Source organism: Octodon degus, unplaced genomic scaffold (assembly GCF_000260255.1).
Source record: "Octodon degus isolate 3935 unplaced genomic scaffold, OctDeg1.0 scaffold00424, whole genome shotgun sequence".
NCBI classification, from domain to species: domain Eukaryota; kingdom Metazoa; phylum Chordata; class Mammalia; order Rodentia; family Octodontidae; genus Octodon; species Octodon degus.
The window spans coordinates 451,381-459,173 of NW_004525000.1; positions in this window are offsets into that span (position 1 = coordinate 451,381).

Here is a 7,793-nt window from a genome sequence, read left to right on the forward strand (position 1 = left end):
GATACTATAGACTCGAAAAAGAAATCCATCTGAAGGCCTGGATCCCACAGCAATGTCCTACACAAGTCCAAATGAAGACCTACAACCCATGATCATGTCCTCCCCGAGTCAAGTTAGAGACCTAGAGCAAACAAAAATTTCTCATGCAAGTTTTATCAAGAATATGCACTGGGAAGGTCCAAAAGTAGAAAGTCTACACCAGCAGGATAAAGGATCTATGTCAATAGGCTAAGGGAGGTACACTGGAGCTAGAAAGTAACACTCCAGGTAAGGACCAGCGAGAGCTTTCCTGAAAAGAACCACAGTCATCATCAGTGATAGGGAGGACGTAAGCTCCTCTGATGATGAGAATGGCTGTGTTCATGTCAGTATGATAAGCATTTCCAGGAGAATCAACAGCACACTATCTTCCCTTCCAGTTCTCCTTTTACACTGCAGACAATAATTCTCAAAGAGGCTTTCTACACCCAGAACTACACTGACTTAGTTCAGCTGGGTGTCATAACGTAACCATCAGTTAATGCACAATGCTCTAGGTCGACATACCCTTAGAGTACTGTGTTCCCCAAGAAGCTTCATGAAAATGCAGAGTTTTGATTAGCTGGATCATCCAAAATCAAAGAGGTCCTTTAATTGAGGCTTAGAACTTGATCATGAAAGAGGCCATTTGTTGCTATGAAATCCAACTTTTAATGTCAACTGGCATGTTAAAGGAAATCATATCTGCTTTTTTAAAGGTCACACCTACATCTGTGCATAGCATTGAAATAAGTTGAAAAAACAGAATAAGGTCACTGAAGTATTAAAAGTAACCCTAAAAACACAAATTACCAAATTATAACTTCAGCTCATCTAAAAGGTCCTATGAAATTGACCTGCATAATGCCAAACCCTTGTACATTTTATATGACTTTAACCAAGAAAATGACATATTTTTAACCTTTGGATTTGAACAAAATTTTGAACAAATGTATGAATGCTTGCAACCACCCCAACACTCCTACCCTGATAATCAAATCTTAGGAGCATTTAATTAACTTGACTATGTCCAAGTGTGGATAAGTAGTTATGTTTTCACAAATAAAGTGAGGAGATTTTTGGTACTGAAATCTTACTAGTGTCACAAAGCCCACTGCAGAAGACTAGCAGAGCACTCTATGAGCTTCAAGTTGCTGAATATATTCTTCCTCTCTTCTCTTTTTCAATTCCCACTCTTAGAAATGTATACTTTTTGAATTCTAGTGAAGTACTATTGCTATAATTTAAAATTCTCAGAAAAAAACTTCAATATGTATTTATGCATCCCCTGAACTTAAATACATATGCATTTGTTTGTTCATTATTGTTTGCAGAAGAACAACATGCAATAAAAAACCACAAACACAAATATATATCAATTCCTGAGTAAATAGAAAATAGGTGTTGTGAGTGGATAGAATGGGTCATGGTTTTATAAAATGAATTTTGGTATACTTTGTAAAAAGGAAAGAAGAAAAGTTAGGCAAGAATAGTGACAAAATTATTTTGCATTGCTTAAAACACTTAAGGAAATATTTTTATTCACTGTCCTCCAGATCCAAGAATGACTCTCAAAACCTATTTTTTTAATTTATGAGCTTTTTTTATTTATGGATATGACTACCTTGCTAAATATTTGCAATTTCATTATACATATTTCAAAATTCCCTCTTATAAGCTCTGGAAATATTAGAACTGAAAACTCTGGAAAGATTACTCAAAGATATTAGTTGTAAGTGCTATTTTTAAATCCTGCAACATGTGCTCTAACAACTTCAATTTTTTGTTTGTTTTATTTTGTTTTTACTCTAAAAATTTTGAAAGACAAATGTGGCAGGCTCATGAGTGTGGCAAACACCAGCTTCTAGTCTGAAGTTGTCTATAGCTTGTGTCATTGTGGAGATAAATACCTGCTTGCAAGTTCAAGTAGGCAAGCTCATCCTACATATTCACAGTCCCTGAATCAAATTAAGTAGTGATTTAGTAAAAGTGTTTATTCTTATTGTTTAAAAGAATAGATTCAGTTGTCATCAACTAATCTACTGACAAGTCCCCTACATCATTACTCTGGAAACAAATCTCATGCAATAATAAGCCACATACTGTACATTCATAATTATATGTATGTACACTCATATATCTAGTCATAAGTTTTTTCATATCACTGAGCAGGGTCTCTTTCATAATAGAATCCTAAAAAAGAAAATTATTGACTTTCAACATTTCTAACACTCTATCTTACATGAATAGGCTTGCTGAGTTAGTAGGAAACTATGTGGGCTCTAATAATAGCTGCTTTAAATGTAACTAAGGCAAACCAAATTAATTGATAGCAATGAAAGTTATGCTGGCATAACCAGAGAAACTTAGTAACATCACTAAAAAAGGGTGCCTTTTGTATGCGAGATCTAATTTCTGTCCATTCTACAAGTTTATTACGGAGCTATTGTGGACACTGTGCACATGGTACTAAACATAAATAAATATAAGCATGAATGGTCTCTATCTTCAGAGAGTTTGAGAAATGATCAGAGGCCACCTCTAAGGAAAGAAAGAAGCTCTGAGGAACACCACCAACTGTCTGATATTTTGCCTTATAAAGGTATGAGTATTGTTCCTTAAAAAAATAAAGGAAAGAAAAGAACTGGCTTTGCTATACAAAGAATAAAACATACCACAATTCTTCTTTCTCTGTATCACATGGGGAAGATCCTCAAGTTATTGTTTTTCCTATTGATTCCTAGGCAGGCAAGCATCATGATCAAACACATAATCTGAATTGACCCGGCTTTGCTAAATATGCAGCTATCATCCTCCTTCAACAGATTCTGAAGTACTTTCTCAAGTGGACTCATGGATTCTGTTTTTGCCACCTGTTTCCTTTTAACTACAAGGCAAATGAAGTGAATTTTGTAAAAATAACTGTGTCAATCCCTTCCTCAAGTTTTTCTTTCAGGGGCTTTAATGATAAGCAGAATACAACTCAAATTCTCAATAGAGCATAGAAGGCAGTTTATACTGAGCCCCACCCCACTACATAGGTTGAGCTCTTACTCCATTTTCTGATTCAATAATATTGGCCCATAGCATCTGCTCTTTGTTTCCTGCCCATGACACAGCTGTTCTCTTCTTATTGTATGAGAGATCTTCTCTTGCTGTGGTATTCCTCTCGAAGACTTTTACAGGATTGCCTTCTTTTGCATATTCATGTCAGAGTGAAAAGCCTCCCTTCTCTGAAAATGTTCTTCCTCTTGACTGCATTTAGAATAGCTACTGACAGCATACACCTCTCTTGGTCTCCATCCCCCTACATTGTTTTGTACCCTGTGAGTTATGGTCACCCAAGTGAAACTGCATTCCATTCACACATGGATTTGCATTTGTGTGTTTGATACCTACTCCTTCCTCCATAATTCAAATCCTTAGCATGTAAGTTTTGTGGAAAAGATGTAGTATCTGTTTCTCTCTTCCCCACCTATTACCTGGAATGTGAACACAAAAAGTATATCATAGGAAGGCTGTCATATACTACCAGCTTAGTAAATCTCAGTGATATCTAGATCATATATAGTGTAGTGGGGTATGCAATTTTACTTCCCCAAGGTCCTTTTGAAATAACTGTGTGGAAAGCATACCATACTTCAGTAAGTTATTGTTGCATAAAGTGATTTTGCAAGATATTCTTAGGCAATAAACATAATTGCTTTCTTGCTATATGTGCAGTATAGAGACAGACATACTTTATTTGTGAAAGTGAAAAAAGAAAGGCTGAAAGAGAAGGTCAGCTGCTACCTCTTCCATAATAATGTCAACCTTTTTGTGATCTCTTTATACCCATTTTGTATTTGAACAATGCATTCTAGAGATAGTTTCAGTGCAAAGAACAGTAAAGAAATCTACTTGACATCCAAATCAAAATAATCTCCCATGAATAAGAGACCAAGAAAAGCATGAGAAAATAGGCCTTTGGAAAGTCAATGGGATCTAAAGAAAAGGCTCAAACTTTGCTAGCTCACAAAATTCATAAAAACTTGATCACATTATATTTTAAGTGATTAGAGACAAAAGGCTTGAAGTCATACCTAAGTTTCATTGGTAATTTTTTTTCTTTTTGTATTTAGGACAGGGCATAAGGGTGTACAGGGTCTCACTACTATATTGGACTCATAATGATCTTCCTGTTCATAGCCTCTCAAGTGCTGGGATTACAGGCATGTGCCACCATGCCCAGGCTCAATCGCTGTCTCAGGGCACCACAGGGGTGGGGCCAGCATGGCAGGCCTGAGGATCGAACTCCCGCCCCTGTACCTGACTAAGCAGGTGCTTTCATTGGTAATTTTTTTTAAAAGCAAAACAAAGTTTCATAACAAACAATAACAGAATATTGTATTCACTTTCAATGTAGTCATGCAGAATAGAGAACATAAAAGGATTCTTGCAAAAAGAGAAAAAGCTGATAACACAAAATATTATTTTCAACAACTTAAAATAAACTGAGTATAAATTTAAAAATTAACATATATATTAAAATATTTTTAAAAGATGAAATATGCAATTTAGGAAAGTATTTGAACTCCATATTTATATTTCTCTCTTTTCTAGTTTGCTATTTATTTGTATGTTTCCATATATTTTGTTCTCTCATAAGAGAAACCATGCCATATTTGAGATTTGACTTATTTCACTTTTATCTCCAGTCACTTGTGATTCTTACATATGATTCTAAAATTGGCCAGGGTCACTGATTTCTATCATTTCTTGATCATAAATTTGACTGAGTTTATGGGATGAAGAACCAGTTACAAGTAAAAAGATCAGTCTATTCAGATGCAACCTATCCTGTTTTCTTGTTTTTTGTTTTTTTGTTTTTTGTAGTTCTGCATCCTGCTAATTCCTCTCATGTGTTCATGTTGTTCACATATTCTGAAGATCAGAGTCCTTTCTCTTTGTTTCTGGTTATATATTTACTCAACGTTTATGTATAAGAACTTGTATGGGATGGCAACTCTCAATGGTTTAATTTTATCCTAGCAAAATAGCTCTAATTTAGCCTTGAATACACCTTAGAGATAAGAGATACTAAGGCAGAGTCAACTCTACATGATCCTGCCTGAGATATCTCACTCCTTTGGTCCTTTCCCACCTTTGTTAAGATGTTGTAACTCCTCCATTCCTTCCCCACCCCTGTTAAGATACTGTCATTTCCTCATTCTTTCCCAACCCCTGTTAAGATGCTATAAACATAAAAGAGAAAAGAGGAAAATGGAACTAATTACAAAGAAGAATCCTATGACTTCTTGAGTCAACAAGCATGACATTCCATTGTGGTTTTCATGGAAACCAAGAAGGTATTTAAGTAGAGACAAAACAAAGAATGAGGCTGCATGTGTTTCTGCTCTGTAAGGATCAATGAAGCATATTTGAACATTAGACATTTAAGGACTGTCATCTGGGAAGGGTCTGATGGTTGACTTTATTAATAAATTTTGTGGGGTTTTTTTCTAATTTGTAATCTGATGTAGAAATAATCTCACCATTTCAAAGTGTTCTTTGATTGTATTTTTAAAGAAGGTTATTTTTTCATAGCTCTTAGCAAATTTCATCTACCAATCTCTTTATTCTTATTCTTCTATAGTGCAAATGGACAGATTCTTAGACACCTAAGAATTACTAAAATAGAGTCAAGAAGATATCAAAATTTCAAATAAACCAATATGACTCAGTGAAATTAAAGTTTTAATTAAAAATCTACCAACAAAGAAAATCCCAGGCCCTGAGATTCACTGCTGAATTCTACAAGAAATTTAGAGAAGATTTAATGTCACTACTTCTCAAATTCTCTAATGAGAAAGAAAGAAAGAAAGAAAGAAAGAAAGAAAGAAAGAAAGAGCAATGAGATACTTTCAAAATGGGTTAGTAGGACAGTTATAATAATTAGTACACTGCATATTGCTGTCTTCATAGTAGTTATTCACAGTACAAGATGCAGACATGATCTCTTGTCTAAACAATATTAGTACAAATCTTCTCACTGAACTAATAGAAAGTAGCTGTATATCTATCCTACTTTGTATATACATATCCTTTTTCTCACTACAACATGGTTCTTCATTTATATCACCCCTTCCCCCCCCCTTTTTTTTGTTTTGTCAGAGATGGGTCTTCCATTGCTTTTAGAGAAGCTGTATTTGGAGAAGCCACTAAAGGACCTTTTTATACTTGATCCCAGTTCAAATATGGTAGGTACTTGAATTCAGAAAAATAACCCAATGTAGTCCAATAGTCCATAATACTAGTGGGTTATCAGCAGAACTGGCAATTGTCAGAAGTTGAGCCTTTTACAGCTCAACATATTAATATGGCATTACTTTTTATACCTCATGGTTATGCTTTTCTTCTGGATAGTTAAGACCAAGAAAAAGCAAGACCCATATAACTAAAAGTGTAACTTTTGTTTCTGACAAGATTGGTCAAATCCCCTTAGAGTTTACCCTGAAACCATGCACAGCAGCTTCTAGATCTTTTGTCAGTGTCCACCAGCTGGATGAGTCATGGACATTGCTTGATGAATTTGCTCTCTGTGAAAGCCTGAGAGAATGTTTTCTCTCTAGGTGACTCTCCTTAAGCACACTCTATATCATCGATCACTTTCATCTGTGTCCCCATTGTCTCCTTAAACAGAAAATTTGGGACACCACCGACTTACAAGATGTCACAGTACAGGTTCTCTTATGTCCTGAGTCCTCACTGATGTTGAAGGGCTAGGGCCAAAATATTGGCTATCCCTGTAGCCCTTCTTTTTTCTCTAATTTTTGTCTGCAAGGTTTATTGGCATGTTTTTGGTAGCACTCTACGAGCTTTATGTAAATTAATAAATTCACTTGAGGTTTCAGAATTTTTTACTACAATTAATTTACATTCATGGTGACAATCAAGTAACTCCTATAAGTGAAGAAGGGTGGACAAAAATTTTGACACATAATCAAATCTGCAATGAAAATAACAATATAGCAATGATTGGGCTGGCAAGATAGTTCAGTGGTCTAAGCACCTGCTTAGGCAAGCACAGGGACCAGGGTTTGGTCCCCAGCATCACATCAAGCACAGACCCACCCACAGGCACGCTGAACCAGCCACTGAGTCTGGGAGTGGTGATGCAGGCCTGTAATCCCCCAGCACTGGAGAGACTGAAAACAGGAGGATCACTAGGAGTCCCAGCTGAATAGTGAGATCCTGTACCAAATACATTAATAATAATGATGATGGCAATAACATAGTAATAATCATAAAGGAACATTTTGTCAGGGTTTTCCAGATAAATAAAACAAATACATATATGTGAAAAGAGAAGAGTCATTGTAAGTGTAACAAACAGTAAATTCTGTCTTTTCTACCAAACAGGAGTGACTCCATTTTGGGCTCTAGCCCATCCTAGGTATCCTTCCTGAACATATTATATTATAGAAAATGCCTACTTGGTTCCTTGGGAACACAGCTACAAACCAAAGACAACCTATCATGAGCCAGTAATTTTCAGTTCTCCACATCCCCCTGGGCTCTGCTCTCCCTTTCCCTCAGCAACCCCTTGGATTTCTTCCTGCACCATCTGAGTTAGCCAATTGGGGTAGGCTGTGTACCTCTAAACTAGCAAATGGGAGAGTCCCAGCCCAGGTGCAGAGTGGGTCGGACCCTCTCCCAGCCCCTTGGGCCGCCCCCCCACCACTCCGCAGTGCCTCCCCCACCCCGCCCGCCGAGTAGGATTTTCTGCCGAGTTC